Source organism: Nycticebus coucang, chromosome 10 (assembly GCF_027406575.1).
Source record: "Nycticebus coucang isolate mNycCou1 chromosome 10, mNycCou1.pri, whole genome shotgun sequence".
NCBI lineage: Eukaryota > Metazoa > Chordata > Mammalia > Primates > Lorisidae > Nycticebus > Nycticebus coucang.
In genome coordinates, this window is record NC_069789.1 from 108,888,400 (window position 1) to 108,907,751 (window position 19,352).

Consider the following 19,352-nt stretch of genomic DNA (forward strand, 5'->3'; position numbering starts at 1 on the left):
AGAGAATTTTCTTTTCTATTTCTGGTTAGTCTAGCCAAAGGTTTATCAATTTTACTAATCTTTACAAAGAACCAACTTTTTGTTTATCTTCCAAATGATTCTTTTCTTTTCAATTTCATTTAATTCTGCTCTACTTTTGGTTATTTATTTTCTTCTACTGGGTTTGGGGTTGGATTGATCTTCCTTTTCCAGTTGGTTAAGTTGGCCTATCTCTGTTTTCTTGATGAAGGCTTCTAATGCTACAAATTTCCCTGTTAGGACTGCCTTTCCAATATCCCACAGATTTTGACAGTTTGTATCTTTATTATCATTTTATTCTAAAAATCTGATGATTTCTTTCTTAATCTCATCTTTGACCCAGCTATCATTCAGCCTAAAGTTATTTTGTTTCTGTGACTTTGAGTATGAAGATTTCTGTTGTTGAGTTCAACTTTTATTCTGTGATGGTCTGAGGAGATACAAGGAATAATTTATATTCTTTTAAATTCGTAGAGTTAGACTTGTGTTCTAAGATATGATCAATTTTGGAGGATGATCCATGGGCTGATGAGAAGAATGTGTATTCAGTTTTATTAGGATAAAATTTTCTATAAATGTCTGTTAAGTCCATTTGTTCTAGGGTCAAGTTTAACTCCATTATTTATTTGTTTAGTTTCTTCTTGGAGGATCTATCCAGAACTGCCAAAGGGGTGTTAAAATCTACAACTATTATGGTGCAGGAAGATATCATATTGTTCAGATCCATTAGGGTTTGTTTTATAAATGGAGGAGCATTCAGGTAGGGCACATAAATGATAATTATTGAAATCTCTTCATGTTGAGTGTTTATGTAGTAGACCATATAGGTTTAAGGAAAGGAGAAGAGAGAGCTAAGCTTAGAAACACTCAGTAATTATAAGAAACACTGGTAACATATCAATAATACAACACCTTGGTGACAAGGGCATAGGGAAGGGATTTGGCCCTCCTAACATGAGAGCTCGTGAGATAAGAACATCAGTGATTGACAGTCTCTACACCTGTGCTGCAAGTAGCCATGGGATTACATTTATAAGAAGCTGCAGGAGAAGGCAGTCAGGGAGCACGCATTCTTTCACCAACCCACTTACTCTGACTCTTTCACTTCTCCTACCCACAGGGCATCTGCCCAGCATTTCTCTACAAAAGACTGCTAAAATTCATTCTTTTACTAAGACTGCTTTTCTCCCTCAAAGACTGTTTCTCTCTCTCTCCCTTCTGCTAAGGCAAATAACCCTTTGGTGGCACCTAAGGGTAATTGTTCCTGAGCAATTTTCCATAGCACAGCAATTGTTACATAGCACAGCAGTTTATGTCCAGACACTAGATAAGCCAGGGCCAGAGACCTGGCCAGTCCCAGGCCCCCCAAAATGACACCCTAGATGGGGCCTGACAAGTGGCAACCCAGATGGGACAATGAACAGCCACTGGCAAATGGCATAGTCAGCAAGATAAAGGATGCGGACTGAAGGGAAAATAAGCCTTTAGCAAACCAAAGAAAAAGAGAAGAAATATATAAAGAGGGAAAAAATATAAGAAAAAAGCCCAAAACAAGCCTTCTTCATTTGTTTTCTTTCCTTCTCTCCTGCATTTTCTCTTTCCAAATTCTAATCACTTCTTCTGTGGAGTGGCTTGGAACAATGTCTCAGTAAGCCTTCCAGGAAAAATCAGACAAAAGCCTTTAGAAACAAAAGGGAAAGAGAAAAGATAGAACTAGGGGATAAGAAGAACCTTTACCAAACAAAAGCCTTTAGACTGGGGCTGGGGTGAGAGCAGACTTCAGCAGTCGAAAATACCAAGGGGAGTGAAGTTTGGGAACAGGTTGTAAGAGTTTATCAAGTTAGGGAAAGGAACCTTTAATTGCCTTCCCCTATACCAATGTCCACTCAGCAGGAAGTAGCTTTGGAACGATTGACACCCCCTGTCCCTTTAAGGCGGTCTAAGGTTCTATTTGGAAGGGAAGGTTTGTAAAAGGTAAAAGAAAGGCCGAAAGGGAAAGGTGCAAGAAGAAATCATAGTAAATGAGATACAACAGTTAAAAGATCAGATTGTGGGTGGTGCCTGTGTCTCAAAGAAGTAGGGCCCGAGCCCCATATACCACAGGTGGTGAGTTCAAACCCTGCCCTGGCCAAAAACTGCAAAAAGAAAGAAAGAAAAGATCAGATTGAACAGTTCAAAGACTGGATGAATAATCTCATAATTGAAGCCATTAAATGTTATATCAGCATGACAACTCAGATTGGGCAGTTAGAAGATCAGTTGAGAAATCCCCAGTTAAAATTAAATGCCATAAGTGTGGGAAGCTAGGCTGTATGAGAAAGGAGTGTCCTAAAGCAAAAAACAATAAACTTCCAGGTGTATGCCCCAGAGCAAAGGACTACCGGTCTCAATTCAATAAGAATGAAAGAAGTTAAAACAATGCAGCTTCTTGAATGCCTTCATTTCAAACTATTCTTGGAAAAACAATATTCTTTCAATTTTATGCCATGGGAGTATCCTGCCCACAAGTGTGTCAGACTTGTGGTGGCCTCAGAGAGTTAGGGGAGATTAACCAGCCCATTAAAATACAATGGAGAAAAATAGATAAATTCTTTCTTACACACTTATTTGAAACTATTCTTTGGAAAAACAATATAATTCATTCAATTCCATGCCATAAGAGAATCCTGCCACAAATGTGTTGGACCTGTGGTGGCCTCAGAGAGTCTGGGTAAATTGAATTAAACCATTAAATGACAGAGGAAAAACAGATAAACTGAATTCTTCCTTAAACTATATTCTTTCTCACGGTACATGGCTATTCCTGAATTGACAGGCTGGCCCCCCTCTTGTCAGCATATATCAGGATGGCATGTCCAGCCAAAGAGCCTGGACATGGACTGAAGGGAAGGCACTTGAGGGGAAGAGTATCTTCAGGATAATAACAAGAGGGAGAAACAAAGGTAGATGCAAGATGGACTCACCTTTGGTACCTTATTGGGAGTTCCAAGGGAAAAACCCCACCTCAGTAAAGGGGCCTTTGGGCAAATTAGGGAACTCCATTAGAAATAAGGTCTGGATTCAACTAGCAAAGGAAAACTCTGCAAGAAAAGTGGCATCTTTGTTTGCTGGCTACTGAAGGCAGAAAGTGGCAGAAGGCAGTATCTTGCTCACCAGCTACTACAGGCAGGAGTAGCCAGGAGCGGTGAAAGCGATAGGATCCTCGCTACCAAGAAGTGTGAGAAGCAGGACCTCTGGAAAGGCAGGACCCCTGTTCTAAGCAGCAGGATTTTATGCTACCAAGGTCTGTGAGTAGTGGGGCCTCTGAAAAAGCGAGAAGATCCTCACTTGCAAAGAAGCAGTAGGATCTCCACTACGAAGGAGCATGAGAAGCAGGACCTCTGGAAAAGGAGGACCCCTGTTCTAAGCAGTAGGATCTTATTTATGCTACCAAGAATTGTGAGTAGCAGGGCCTCTGGAAAGGCAGGAAGATCCCCAATTGCAAAGACCACAAGGATGCAGGACCTTTGTTCATCTGTTAAATTATAAATTCTGTCAAAGATTTTCGCGCTTGAAAAACTTTCAAAAAATTAACATTATAATCACCATCTTTTCCCTAGCAGCAGCCGAAGCTTGAATTTATATGGGGCTCTGCCACTTAAAGAGCCCCTACCTGGAATTCTACATCTTGATAATCATCTTATATTCTTTATTCTTTTGCCTAACAAGAGAAAAGGGCTAAACAACAAGAAATAACAAGAATTGCTCTTGCCATATTAAAAATTATCTTACACACACAGAAAGGGGGAACATGTAGTAGACCATATAGCTTTAAGGAAAGGAGAAGTGAGAGCTCGGCTTGGAAAAACTCTAATTATAAGAAACACTGGTAACATATCAGTAATATAACACCTTGGTGATAGGGGCATGAGGAAGGGATTGGCTCTCCTAACATGAGAACTCACAAGACAAGAACATCAGTGATTGGCAGTCTCTACACCTGCGGTGCAAGGATTACATTTATGAGAAGCTGCAGGAGAAGGCAGTCAGGGAGCATGCATTCTTTCATGGAACTGCTTACTCTGACTCTTTCATTTCTCCTGCCCGCAAGGCATCTGCCCGGCATTTCTGTATGAAAGACTGCTAAAATTTATTCTCTTATTAAGACTACTTTTCTCCCTCAAAGACTATTTCTGTCTCTCTCCCTTCTGCTAAGGCAAATAACCCTTTGGTGGCACCTAAGGGTAATTGGTCCTAAGCAAGATAGCACAGCGATCCATGTGCAGACTTTAGACAAGCTGGGGCCAGAGACCTGGCCAGTCACAGTGAGAGAGGATACATGAGAAGGGTGAGGTCTAGGAGAACAAGTCTTCTCAAGGAGACCACAAGGATACACCCATGGGGTCCTCTCCATGGTGACCCAGCTCTTAGAAATTTGTAAACTTAACTTCCTGGAACTTTGAAATTTCCAAGTTCTGTGAAATCCTGTAGTTCTGCAGGGGCTAGAATAGCATCTTCCGCTTGTTTCAAACTGGCCAATGAGAGAAGTACCTGTGGGTTGTAACTTTTTGCCTGTTGATAAAAAGGGAAAGACCAAGCCAGTTGGAGAGTATGACCATTTGGAATTCTTCCATGCTGTAAGCTCCCAGACAGTAAATAAATCCCTTCCTCTTATAAACATGGTGTTTGGGTGCTCTTTCTCTCCATTGGACCTTGTCTTCCTGCAACATTTTTTGGTTCCCTGACCAGGAAGCGAGATCACCCTTGGAGAGAACATGTACCTGGTAGTTGCTGTCAATCCTTTGGACACCCACTTGGGGACCCCTGATAGGCCTAGGCAACGTGAACCACTGAGCGCACCAGGGAGGCAGTTTGGCCTCCCTATATGGGCCTCCCTCCCTCCCCCACAGTGGGCCTTCAAGGAGTCAAACACCAGGAGGAACTGTCATGCAGGACAGGTACCTACACAGGGACATCTAAGGCAAGGTATGATCAATCTGGGGGTCCCACTACAGTTTTAATGGAAGAAGGAGCCTGATCAACTCCTTGGGCATTACATAGCCAGCAGGTCTGTTGAGAGTTGTGTGAGGGTGTGTGGATGTGGTGTGACTGAGAGAACTCTGAGGGAGGAGTTGGACCTCCCCTCACAGGGCCTAGGGGAGTGTTGGTTTGCCTCCTAGGGGTAAGTGGCAGCTGGACTGGGAGATCAAGGCTGTCCAGATTCAGAAATGGGTTGGAATTGTGTGCATGTGAGTGCTTGGAGACTGACTGAGATGTGTAACAATAGATGGGGTTTTGCCCTTCCCTCCATTCATAGGATGAAATGAATGTGTGAGTGTCCCCTTGTTTTCTGCTCCAACTTTGCCCCCTGACTGTTCTGAGAGAAACTGGAAGTTCCAGGTTTTCCATTTTCTGTCTTTGGTGGCCCCATGGCCATGTGGGACTTGGGGGAAAATGAAAAGACATTAGAAAGAAGGACTGTTGTAGTTTTGTTACTGGAATTTTTTCAGTGAGTCCTTGGTCTCAGAAATTTGAGAATTGAGCCTGTGGGCCACAGATCAGTGATAAAATGGGATTTTGTTGGACTGAGGGGCATGCAGAGGGAGTGGAGAGTGCTAGACTATTAGCAGAGTGGCCGTGTCTTGGAAAATGTTGCAGTTCAGTCTGGTAAGCTCTGGATAGCCCTTGAAAATCTGGGGGAGAGAGTGTAAATCTTGTGCCAGGAAGGGCTGAATCCATATCTGCAGCAGGTCTCCAAGGTGAACAGCCTCTGGAAGTGGGGAAAAGGCCCAGGTCAGAGATTTCCTGCATGAGCCCTTTGTCTAGGGGTAAATAATTGGCCCTGAGAGGTATTTTGGCAAGGACTTGGTAGAGGGAAATATACCTTTACAAACTGAATGGGTATTCTAGCAAATGAATGAATGCAGCTCTTCACTTTGGGCAAGGTTATTAGGTCTTTGCTGCAGTTTTTGTCTGGAGAAGAGATTAGGGTGTGTGCTCCCTAGTCACGATGGAGCCATCCAAAACATTTGGGGCTGCTTTGTTCCTGACCTTGCTAGGACTCAAAGGGTATGTATGGCCTACAACATGTTTGTGTCTGGAGATGGGAGTCTGATGTCTGAGCTTACCTGAGCCTAAAAAATGGTGGTTCCCTGTCCAGCCCTGAGTGGGGAAATCCTGTATCAATGTTATATTTCATAAAATGTCTCTCATTTGTAAAATATTTAATTGTTTAAATTGTTTGGAGAAACTGGGTCTTTGTAAAAAAAAATAAAATTCTTGCCTTTTAAACCTTCTAATTATCAGTTTGGCCAAGTGCATAGGTGACTTCATAGTAAACTGGGATCCTGTTTTGTGAGAAGTGGGTTTTTGAGAGTAAGAGAAATTAGACAGAAAGGAAAATAGCATTGTGTAAGGAAAGAATGTCATGTGATTTGTCCTGAAACAGAATGGTTGTTTAAGAAAGTGAAAGGTAGGGCAAAAATTAAAGTTTAGAATGTTTATAGATTGTCTGTAAAGGTTAAGTGAAACTCATAAAAGGGAATTTATGAAGAAGTTTACATGTGATCCAGTTGACTATGTATTTGCTTTAAAATCAGGCTTACCAAACAACAATGACGGCTGCAACCAAAAAATAGCTGGGCATTGTGGCAGGCGCCTGTAGTCCCAGCTACTTGGGAGGCAGAGGCAGAAGAATTGCTTGAGCCCAGGAGTTGGAGGTTGCTGTGAGCTGTGATGCCATAGCACTCTACCCAGGGTGACAGCTTGAGGCTCTGTCTCAAAAAAAAAGAAAAAATCTTTTAGCTTGTAATTTTGTTTAAACGAAAGTTTTAAGCCTTTGATATATGACAAAACTTATAAAATCAAAACTCTAAATTTGGTGTTTTTGAAATATTAAGACCATTGAAAACCTAAGAAAAAAACAAATTTATTTGATTTATTAAAAATGTATAGGAAACACTGTCAAATATGAAATGGTGATTAATTTTTTATGGATTATGGTTTTATATATATATATATATATGTTCCAATATTATAAAGCATTGGTCTGTCCTCACCTATGAAGCATTGGTCTGTCTTAACATATTGTTGGTAATAATTTTAATTCATTTCAAAAAAAAAAAAAGGAAAGTGTTTTTTGTAACTGAGTCCAAAGTTTGTCCCAAAAAAGAAAAGAAATATTAAGAGAGGTTAATGAATTCTCTCAAATTCAAATTCCTCGTGTCTTTGGAAATTGAGTACCTTCAGACTAAAAGTAGACTTTTAAAACTTTCATTGGAAAGTTAACAAAGTCTATGAGTATTGCTAACCTAACTTCAAACAGAACAGAAATCATTTACATGGAACTGGGCTAGTTTGTTATGGCTTTTTGTTTGAAATATTGTTGATTCTTTCTATGTTATTTTTAAGAAGTCAAGAAAATCATTTTCTGTCTTTTGAGCAATTTGTAGCTTTTCAAGCAATGTATGTACTTATGAGCAGAATTTGAAACATGTATTTATTTATTTATTTTTTTGTAGAGACAGAGTCTCACTGTACCGCCCTCGGGTAGAGTGCCGTGGCATCACACGGCTCACAGCAACCTCTAACTCTTGGGCTTATGCCATTCTCTTGCCTCAGCCTCCTGAGCAGCTGGGACTACAGGGGCCCGCCACAACGCCCGGCTATTTTTTTGTTGCAGTTTGGCCGGGGCCGGGTTTGAACCCGCCACCCTCAGCATATGGGGCCAGCGCCCTACTCACTAAGCCACAGGCACCGCCCTGAAACATGTATTTTTTTCTCTCTCTTTGATTTCTCTGGAATTTGAAAGCCATTTGTAATTTGTATTCTTAATTTCTTTTTTATTATTGTTAAATCATAGCTGTGTACATTAATGCGATCATGGGGCACCATACACTAGTTTTATAAACAGTTTGACACATTTTCATCACACTGGTTAACATAGCCTTCCTGGAATTTTCTTAGTTATTGCGTTAAGACATTTATATTCTACATTTACTAAGTTTCACATGTACCCTTCTAAGATGCACTCTAGGTGTAATCCCTCCAATCACCCTCCCTCTGCTGATCCTCCCCCCTCCCTCCTCTCCTTCTCCCCCTTCCCCATATTCTTAGGTTATAACTGGGTTATAGCTTTCATATGAAAGCCATAACTTAGTTTAATAGTAGGGCTGAGTATATTGGATACTTTTTCTTTCATTCTTGAGATACTTTACTAAGACGAATATGTTCCAGCTCCATCCATGTAAACATGAAAGAGGTAAAGTCTCCATCTTTCTTTCAGGCTGCATAATATTCCATGGTATACATATACCACAATTTATTAATCCATTCATGGATTGATGGGCACTTGGGATTTTTCCATGACTTAGCAATTATGAATTGGGTTGCAATGAACATTCTGGTACAATTATCTTTGTTACAATGTGATTTTTGGTCTTCTGGGTATATACCTAGTGGAGGAATTATAGGATTGAATGGCAGATCTATTTTTAGATCTCTAAGTGTTCTCCAAACATCTTTCCAAAAGGAATGTATTAATTTGCATTCCACCAGCAGTGTAGAAATGTTTCCTTTTCGCCATGTCGATGCCAACATCTCTGGTCTTGGGATTTTGTGCTATGGGCTAATCTTACAGGAGTTAGATGATATCTCAAAGTAGTTTTGATTTGCATTTCTCTGATGATTAAGGATGATGAGCATTTTTTATCATGTCTGTAGACCATGTGCCTGTCTTCTTCAGATAAGTTTCTCTTCAAATCCTTTGCCCTGAGATGGGATCACTTGTTCTTTTCTTGCTAATATGTTGAGTTCTCTGCGGATTCTGGCTATTAATTGCCAGATACATAACCTGCAAATATCTTCTCTCATTCTGAGGACTGTCTGCTTCCTTTACTTTGTTCTTGGCTGTGCAGAAGCTTTTTAGTTTGATCAGGTCCCAGTAGTGTATTTTTGAAGCTGCTTCAATTGCCCAGGGAGTCTTCGTCATAACTTATTCACCCAGACCAATTTCTTCAAGAATTTTCCCTGCACTCTCTTCTACTATTTTTATAGTTTCATGTCTTAAGTTTAAATCTTTTATCCAGTGAGAGTTTATCTTAGTTAATGGTGAAAGGTGTGGGTCCAGTTTCAGTCTTCTACATGTTGCCAGCCAGTTCACCCAGCACCATTTGTTAAATAGGGAATCTTTTCCCCACTGAATGTTTTTAATTGGCTTGTCAAAGATCAAATAATGGTAAGTAGCTGGACTCATCTCTTGGTTCTCTATTCTGTTCCAGACATCTACTTCTCTGTTTTTGTGCCAGTACCATGCTGTTTTGATCAATATCGATTTATAGTATATGTCTGAGATCCGGTAGTGTGATTTCTCCTGCTTTGTTTTTATTTTTGAGTAAAGTCTTGGCTATTTGAGTTTTTTTCTGATTCCATATAAAACAAAGTATTATTTTTTCAAGATCTTTAAAGTATGAAGTGGAGCTTTAATAGAAATTGCATTAAAATTGTATATTGCTTTGGGTAGTATGGACATTTTAACAATGTTGATTCTTCCCAGCCATGAGCATGGTATGTTTTTCCATTTGTTAACATTTTCAGCTATTTTTTTTCTTAGAGTTTCATAGTTCCCTTTATAGAGATCTTTCACATCCTTTGTTAGATAAACTCCCAAATATTTCATCTTCTTTGGCACTACTGTGAATGGAATAGAGTCCTTAACTGTTTTTTCAGCTTAACTATTGTTGGTATATATAAAGGCTACCGATTTATGAATGTTGATTTTGTAACCTTAGATGCTACTGTATTCCTTGATCACTTCTAAGAGTTTTGTAGTACAATCCCTGGTGTTTTCCAGATATACAATCATATCATCTGCAAAGAGCGAAAGTTTGATCTCTTCTGACCCTATATGGATAACCTTGATTGCCTTTTCTTCCCTAATTGCGGTGGCTAAAACTTCCATTACAATGTTAAAGAGCAGTGGAGACAATGGGCAGCCTTGTCTGGTTCCTGATCTGAGTGGAAATGATTTCAGTTTAACTCCATTCAATATGATATTGGCTGTGGGTTTGCTGTAGATGGCCTCTATCAGAATAAGAAATATCCCTTCTATACCAATTTTCATAAGTGTTCTGATCATGAAGGGATGCTGGATATTATCAAAAGCTTTTTCTGCATCAATTGAGAGAATCATATGGTCTTTCGTTTTTAATTTGTTTATGTGCTGAATTATACTTATAAATTTACGTATATTGAACCAGCCTTGAGACCCTGGGGTAAAACCGACTTGGTCATGATGTATAATTTGTTTGATGTGTTGCTGGATTTGGTTTGTTAGCATCTTGTTGAATATTTTTGCATCTATATTCATTAGTGATATTAGTCTATAATTTTTTTTTCTTAAATCATAGCTGTGTACATTGATATAATCATGGGGCATCATTCATTAGCTTCACATACCGTTTATAATTTTCTTTCCTTGTTGAGTCTTTTCCTGGTTTGGGGCTCAGGGTGATGTTTGCTTCATAGAATGTGTTGGGTAGTCTTCCTTCTTTTTCTATATTTTGGAACAGGTTGAGTAATACAGGTACTAGTTCCTCTTTAAAGGTTTGGTAGAATTCTGATGTGAAGCCATCTGCTCCTGGGCTTTTCTTTTTAGGGAGATTTTGAATGGTTTATGCTATTTCAGAACTTGATATTGGCCTGTTCATCATTTCCACTTGATTGTGGCTAAGTCTTAGAAGGTGACGTGCTTCCGAGTAATGGTCAATTTCCTTCAGATTTTCATATTTCTGAGAAAAAGTTTCTTGTAATATTCATTAAGGATTTTTTGAATTTCTGAGGAATCTGTTGTTTTTTTGTCTTTGTCGTTTCTCATTAATGACATTAGAGATTTTACTCTTTTTTTCCTGGTTAGGTTAGCCAAAGGTTTATCTATTTTATTGACCTTTTCAAAACCAACTTTTTGATTTATTGATCTGTTCCATAATTCTTTTGTTTTTGATTTCATTTGATTCTGCTCTAATTTTGGTTATTTCTTTTCTTCTACTGGGTTTGGGCTTGTCATGTTCTTCCTTATCCAGTTGCTTCAGATTTCCCATTAAGTTGTTAACTTCCTCTCTTGAGGAAGGCTTGCAGTGCTATAAATTTCCCTCTTAGGAATGCCTTTGCAGTATCCCAGAGGTTCTGATAATTCCTGTCTTCATTGTCATTTTGTTCCAGAAATTTGGCAATTTCTTAATTGCCTTCTTAATCTCATCTCTTACCCAGCTATCATTCAGCATAAGGTTATTTAACTTCTATGTTTTTGTATGAGTATGCAGATTCCTGTTGTTACTGAGTTCAAATTTTATTCCATGGTGGTCCAAGAAGATGCAAGGAATAATTTCTATTTCTCTAAATTTACTAAGGTTAGACTTGTGACCTAAAATCTGATTGACTTTGGAGATGTTTCGTGGGCTGATGAGAAGTATGTGTATTCAGTTTTGTTGAGATGAAATGTCCTATAGATGTCTGCTAAATCCAAATTTTGGATGGTTAGGTTTAAATCTATAATTAATTTGCTCAGCTTCTTATTAGATGATCTATGCAACACTGCCAAAGGAGTGTTGAAATCTCCAACTATTATGGAGCTAGAGGAAATCAAGTTGCTCATGTCTGTTAGAGTTTCTCTTATAAATTGAGGTGCATTCTGGTTGGGTGCATAGATATTAATAATTGAAATCTCATCATATTGAGTATTACCCTTAACAAATATGAAGCGACCATTCTTATCCTTCCTTACTTTTGTTATTTTAAAGCCTATTGTGTCTGCAAATAGAATTGCAACACCTGCTTTTTTCTGATTACCATTTGCCTGAAATATGGACGACCATCCTTTTACCCTGAGTCTATATTTATCTTTTAAGGTAAGATATGACTCTTGTATGTAGCAAATACCTGGCCTGAGTTTTTATATCCAGTCAGCTAACCTGTGCCTTTTTAGAGGACAGTTTAAGCTGTACACATTAATGGAGAATATTGATAAGTCTGGTAAAATTTTGGGTATTGAGTTTTTCGAAAGTCCAGTGGACATTTTTAATTTTTTTGCCACTGTGGAAGTTGGAGTTTGATCAAAAGTTTCTGAGTGAGTTTACTTTTGTGGTAGAGGATTGGGCTGATCATTATGGAGGATAGGTCTGAGAATATCCTGAAGAGCTGGTTTGCTTATGGCAAATTTCTTCAACATATGAATGTCATTAAAGTATTTAATTTCTCCAACATTAATGAAACTCAGTTTAGCTGGATACAGGATCTGGGGTTGAAAGTTATTTTGCTTTAGGAGATTAATAGTCGATGACCACCCTCTTCTAGCTTGAAAAGTTTCAGCAGAGAGATCTGAAGTCATTCTAATATTCTTCCCTTTGTAGGTAATGTATTTCTTACATCTGGCTGCTTTCAGAATTTTCTCCTTCATATTAACTTTGGTGAAGTTAATTATGATATGGCCGGGGGATGTCTTATTTGCATTGAGTTGTGCTGGGCTTCTGAAACTGTCTGCTATATGAATTTCAGAATCTCTTGGCATGTCTGGAAAATTCTCTTTCATAATTTCATGGAGAAGGGCCTCTGTGCCTTGAGAGTCCACTTCATCACTTTCAGGGATTCCAATGAGGCAGATATTAGCCTTCTTCTGAGCTGTCTGAGAGAATGATCCATTTTTGCTCTCCATTTCTCTTCCTTTTGAGAGTTTGGGAGCGTTCAAAGGCTTTGTCTTCAATGTCAGAGATCCTTTCTTCTGCTTGCTCCACTCTGTTACTGAGGGATTCTACTATATTTTTCAGATCTTTGAGGGCTGCAAATTCTTGCTTCAGTGCGTCAAAATCTTTCATGGTTTTGTCTTTAAATTTGTGAAATTCTTGAGACAACTTTTGAATTTCTCCTTGAATTTCTAATTCCGACTTTTGATTTGCTGCTCAAATTTCTAATTCCAAATTTTCCTCCATTCTATTAATCTTGTTTGCGATCCAAATTCTGAATATGATTTCTGACATCTCGACCAGCTGTTTATGAATGGGATCTTCAGTTACATCTGCCATATCTTTCCTGGGGGGTGGGGGGGTTGATCTATTCTGGTTATTCATGTTACCAGAGTTTTTCTTCTGATTCCACCCCATGATTGTTTTACACCATTTGATTTTTCCCCTGGAGCTTTGTTGAGGACCTGTACAGTGCTATGGCCTGAGAAACTCGGGACCTGTTTTGTGTGGTGGGGCTAAATGGTTCTGTCTTGTTTTCAGCTGGTCTCTGTTCGACCCTAGTGAAACAGTTTCTCTGGGTTGAAGTCTCAGCTGTGGAGAAATAACAGCAGTTAAGTCATCCCGCCCCCCACAGGCAACAATTGGAACAGAAAAATCAAACCTTCCTATAACCACACACCCAGGGCACCACTTGAATCGTCCTCGGGTAATTGGTTCAGTTCACAAGGTCCAAATCAATTGTCTTAGTCAGCACCTGTCTCAGGTGGGAGATTTTAAAAGGTCTCTGGCAACCGGATCACAGGAGTCTGTTGACAACTCAAATATGACTTACTCCGGTGGTCCGTGGAGTCAGGAGGACCTACCCAGCAAATAGAGTACTCTGGGAAGGTTGATGCCTCCTTCCCCACCTGACACCTCTGTCAGATCCAGTCACTGATAGCCCCACAGGGGTGTGACCCAGTTGCCTCCAGTGAGCAGATACTCCAGGGGTTTGCACCTGCCTGAATCACAAGGAAATATATGTCTGCTCAGCCAGGCCACTGCTCTCTACCTCTATCCAGCATGGAGAGGTGAGGCCTGACAACCTCAGGCACTTGATGGAGGCTGGGGGGTGTTCACCCAGTTCCAGCCCCACCCCTGATTGATATTACTGACAGAAGTGAACAACTTTGTGGGAATTTGTTTCTGCCCCTGCTAAATTCCCCTGCAGAAAAGAAGCTGTTTTGAGTTCTCAGAACCTATGCCTCTGGCCCTGTCTTTACACCTGCAGGTTTGTATTCACAGCATGGTTAGCTATCAGCTCTAGCCTCCTGCCTGCCTTTGTCTATAGGCTGACGATCCCCTGAGGGCTGGGTGTGTCTTAGGTTCAGTAAAGCAGTCCTGTGGGTCAGCCCCTCTCTTGGAATTTCCCAGCTCTACACATGTGTTTTCTAGTCCTCACACTCCACCCAGGCCGGTACCACCTCAGGTAAACCCTGTACTCATGGGGCCTGTGTTTCAGTCCCAGATCTGTTCTGCGGTGGTTGCCATCTGAGAAGATGCCTGGCCTCCTCTGGTTGTCCAGAGAGACAAGGGTTGTAGCTTCGGAATATCCGGGGGTAAGCCCTATTGTTGCCAAAAATGGCTACTCTGCACCTTGGGGCACTGCTGTTCTGGCATGATTCACTCTCAGCCAACCATCCTCTCTTCATTCCCGGGCCACAGAATCAACACTGACCAGCTGCAGTCCAGTCCCTGTCCACACCCTTTGAGAAATCACACAAGAATCTGTACTCCTGCATCAGAGTGAGAGTGGAGGGGAGTGCTGGGTACTCAGAGTTGCAGGTAGAGAATATATACAGTTTTATGCCTGGCAGGAGAATGCCATAGCACCCTAGTATGGGAGGTAGGTCCAGTTTGTAGAGCGTCTTTCCCGTGAAGTGTAGTGGGAGGAACTTTGAACTCTGCTCATTTGTTTGTGGGGCACTCCGAGCCATTCTCATGGGGGAGGGGACTCCTGTCCACTTGGTGATGGATTTTGTACCTTTTGTTTGTATCCTTGGGGTCGCAGCTCATCTCAGAGTGTTTGATGTGCATTCTTCAACCTTCTTTCTTGGTGCAGCTCTAATCCACCAGGTTACTTGCTAAATTTCCGTCCTTTAACTCTCCTTCTGGATGGGAGCCTCTGTGGAAAGCTGGCTTCAGTCAGACATCTTGTCTCTGCCTCTGAAAATAGTTTCTTTGGAGTTGAAGCTTGCCTCAGCAAGGAAGACGAGCAATTATCTATCTCATCTCTCACTTTGGGTCTCCTCCTGCAGTTTTGCTGGGTTCTTTCTGGTCATTATCTCTCCTTCCAGACTGGGGCTTCTATTGAGAGCTGGCTCCAATCAGCCCTTGTCCCCCATTATGCCTTGTTCTTGTTGAATGTGAAAATTGGAGTTAGTGAAAATAGCCAACCCAAGGATTTAGCAAAACACCAAACTCATTGAGACCAAATGAGCAAGTAAACAGATAAAAAGGCTACCAGACACACAAGCCCACAGATGCACAAAGAATCAGAAACACATAGACATACAAACAACAAAAAACAACTACAATAAAAATAATGATAATCATAAAATAATTGGGGAAAAGGGGTAAAAAACAAACAAAACGAACAAAAAACTCTAAAAATCTGATGTAAGCACTCTCAGAAACCATAAGAAGGGAAGAAGAGGAAGGGAGAGTAGTAAAAGAAAAAACGTGGTGTTCATAAAAACGTTAAAAAAAGAAGGAAAAAATTAAAAATAGAAAAATAAAAAAATATATAAAAAATAATAATAATAAATTCACAATAGATCCTCCAAGAAAATTATGAGGAAAAGAAAAAAAGGCACCATCCACAAAAATATTCTTTTATATATGTAGAAATATACATCTATATGTATGACGTAGGGATCAACTTTCGTAGTAATATATTTATAATACAATATACTTTCTGGACACCAGGTGGCGCTGTGAGTGGTTCCCAGACTTATACCTGGTTCATAGTTTACACTGTTAACCCAGTAAACACCCTACCTGGCGGGTTGCCATTTTGGAGTATCCTTAAAAGTTTATTACCTAATTATTGTCCAACCTCAGCTGCTCTGTTCCAGACAGCACTCCTATCCGACCTCCCAACTCAGTGCAGGAATCCATACTTCACAAATCTTTCCACTCTGCTCCCATGTTCTCCTGTAAACTGGCAACTGCGATCGGCTGTGGGGGAGGGTGCTGGCTGTCGCCAGCTTTAGCTGCTGCCGGCTCCTGCAGCTGTAGCATGGAGACCTTATCCTCAGTTTTTGTGGCTCAGAGTCTCACTTTGAATCTGGACTTTTGAGTCAGCCACCCGCAAGTTCACCACACAGCCCGAACTGCCAGCCCACACCAATATTCCCCACCAGGAATGGTCCAGTCTATTTAATCACTCCTTTTGTTAATTACAATGTGTCTAGGAGATGCTTTATTTAGATTGAGTCATGCTGGGGTTCTGAACCTATCTACTATATGAATTTGTGTATCTCTTGCAATGTTTGGGAAATCTTCTACCATAACACCTTGGAGTAGAGCATCTGTGCCTTTAGGCCCACCCTCTTCTCCTTCAGGAACTGCTATAATTGAGATGTTTGATCTTTTGGAATGATCCCATAACTCTCTCAGGGAATGTTCTGTTTTTATTCTCCTTTTCTCTGCCTCTTTGAACACTTGGGATAGTTCAAAAGCCTTCTCTTCAATTTCTGAGATCCTGTCTTCTTCCTGCTCAACTCTATTACTGAGGGTCTCCACTGTATTTCAAAGCTCCTTGAATATCTTTTTCAATTCCTTAAGTTCTGCTATGTCTTTTCTCAATATGTCCTTACTCTTGGTGACTTTGTCTTTGAATTCATAATTGCAGACAGAATGGGGACCAAAGACCCCATTCTTGGCAAGGGAAAACATTCCCAGACAAAGGGGAAAATTAAAAAGTAAGCTGAATGAAGCAGAACAAAGGAAAGTCAGCTAGTCTATCTTTAAACCAACTGCTGCAAAATTTCTTATCTGAGTGTTTCCTGCTTTTCCTGGAAATCTGGCCTGTTGGGAAGGAATCAGCCTTACGAGGGTCCCTTTCAGAGCTGCTGGGGATACAGTTTGCATCACCACTCCTGCTGGGTTTGTAAGCACTCTGAAGGAACAGTGGCCACAGAAGAAGCTGTGTGTAAGGCCTAGCAAGAAATATTAATTAGGCAATCCCTTGCCCAGTTAACAGTCAAAGCAAATACCCATTATGGAGATTTTGTAATTGGCTGGGGCAGAAATTAAGGGAACAGCTCAAGCCCTTAAATATGGCTAAGAGGGCTTATATCCCTTATCACAAGGGAAAGCCCTCTGTGGTGGTGATGAGAGGAAAATTCCTCTCTCCAACCAATTCTTCAGAGAAGGCTGACACAAGTGGCATTTTACTCCACAGTGAACTAACAGAGACTAACACCTCTCTAGGGATCTGTGTGTTTGCCCATAGTCAGGAGGCTGCCTCCACACAAGGCTCAAACTCTGGATTTCTCAAGACTGCTCAGGCCCTTAAAGTTAATGATTATAGGAACAATAGGAGATGATATGCTTGCTCAGAGAAACCTCTGGTGTCTTTGTTCCCTTCCTCAACTTACCCTCTGAGCTGATGAGCAAATAGCCTTTAATAAAAGCTGAGTGGAACTGACACTCAGGGCCACTATCAGAACCTCACAAATGGGTGGATGTCCCCTGCGCTCCCATTTTTGAAAATTCAATTCTGTGTGTCTTGTCTCTTTTTCTCTAGTTGTTTCTAAATTTATATTTTTTCAGTTGGTTGTCACCAGATCCAAGGTCTTAATGGACCCTGTCCCCCGGGGCAGGATGCTGGCAATAATTTTTTGAGACAACTTTTGAACTACTTTTTGGATTTCTATTTCCATCTTTTCCTCCATTCTGTTCATCTTATTTACCATCCATATTCTATTTCTGACATTTCAGCAATTTCTCTATAGATGGTATTTTCTGTTGTATCTCCTTTGAAATCCTTTAGGAAAGTTGATCTGCTCTCTTTTTCATGTTGTGACAGTTCTTCTGCTGGTTCCACCCCATGAGTATTTTCCACTATTTGGCAGTTAGAACTGATGGGGTGAGACTGGATTGAGGCCCCAGGAACTGGAGCTAACCAGCCCTTCACCAAGGAGCTGGGGCTTGCAATTGTGTCTTTTCCCCTACATCAGTGGTTCTCAACCTTCCTGATGCCACAGCCCTTTAATACAGTTCCCACATGTTGAGAACCATTGCCCTACAGCCTTGCAAGGGTCCTTTTCAGAGCTGCAGCCAGTGATTCTGAGGGCTGGCTTGGTGAGATAACACAAGCTGGCTGATGTCATTCTGCCTCTACCCAATCCTAATAAGTCATGGTATTAGGCTGGAATCTCAGCTGCGGAAAAATACAAACACTTGTATCACCCTACCCTCCCTCCCACCCCACCCCCAATGGTGACAGCTGGAGGAGGAGAATCTGTCCCTCTCCACTACAAACCCACTGCCACTCAACCTCAGAGAGTCTCCAGGTCAAAAGTTCTAATCAAGACTGTCCCAGGCAGTACAAATACTGCTCACATGAAAAGTTTAAAGCGTCTCAAAGTGTACAGAAAGTAGAAATCCATAGGCAGATATGTCTGTGCAATCCCGAGGGTCTGGAGCCTCTTCTCCTTTGGTGGGCAAGAGGGTCAGGAAAGTCTGCCAAAGTCAGAACTGTGGTGTCGTCAACTCCGTGCCACCATTAATTCAGCCTGAACTTCATCTCCGTGCATGTCCCTCTTTCCCCACACCCTCACTTCTACATGAGCCACTGTTTCTGCGCTGCTGTCCAGTGGCCCATAAAATAATTGGGTCTCTCAGCAAATATGCCAAACACTACAGGCTCTGCAGGGGGCAGACCTTCAGGCAGGCAGGATGGGGGAAGGGTGACCTGTGTGTTCAGAATTGTAGATAAAATATTCACTTTTGTGCCAGGCAGAATGACAACTAGGATCAGAGGTGGGACCTCCCTGGAGGAGGAGCACCAGGGTTTAGTGGCTCTCTCCCATGGGGTAATGTGGGAGGTCCTTTATTCCCTGCTCGCTTGAAGATAGACCTTGGCAGGCCTCCCACTTGGGGATCTCCTGTCCTATTGGCAGTGGGCTTCCATACCTGGTCTTGGTTGTCTTTCTTCCTCTTTCTTTGACTTGCAGCTTATCTCAGCAGAGATGATGTACATCTCTATCTTCTTTCTATGCTCAGTTCCCCACCTTGAGACCACTTCTGTCTAATATCTCTCCCTTTGGACAGAGCTTCTGGTGAAAGCTGCTTCTATTCAGCCATCTTGACTCCTTTCACAGCCAATATGACTTGACCATGTTCTAGGCCTTACAATAAATATTATTAATTTCTTAATCATTGTGACCCTATCTATTTGTTCCGGAACATGAAGCAGTAAGGTTATTAGCCCAAATTAACAAAGAGAAAGGCAAAAATTTTTATGCAGTTTTCTTTAACCCTAGAGCCTGAGTATTTAGCTACTACATAGTATCTCCTTTAAAAGAAAAAGAAAAAAGAAAACTGTTTCCTTGGGGAACACGGTTTTGCTTG

General features: G+C 41.0%; 1 protein-coding gene across 1 annotated transcript in view; it reads left to right on the top strand.

The window, feature by feature from the left end:
* NLRP9 (NLR family pyrin domain containing 9) overlaps positions 1 to 19,352 on the top strand; it is a 44,489-nt gene that overhangs the window by 17,837 nt on the left and 7,300 nt on the right. The gene's annotated exons all lie outside the window — the stretch shown is intronic.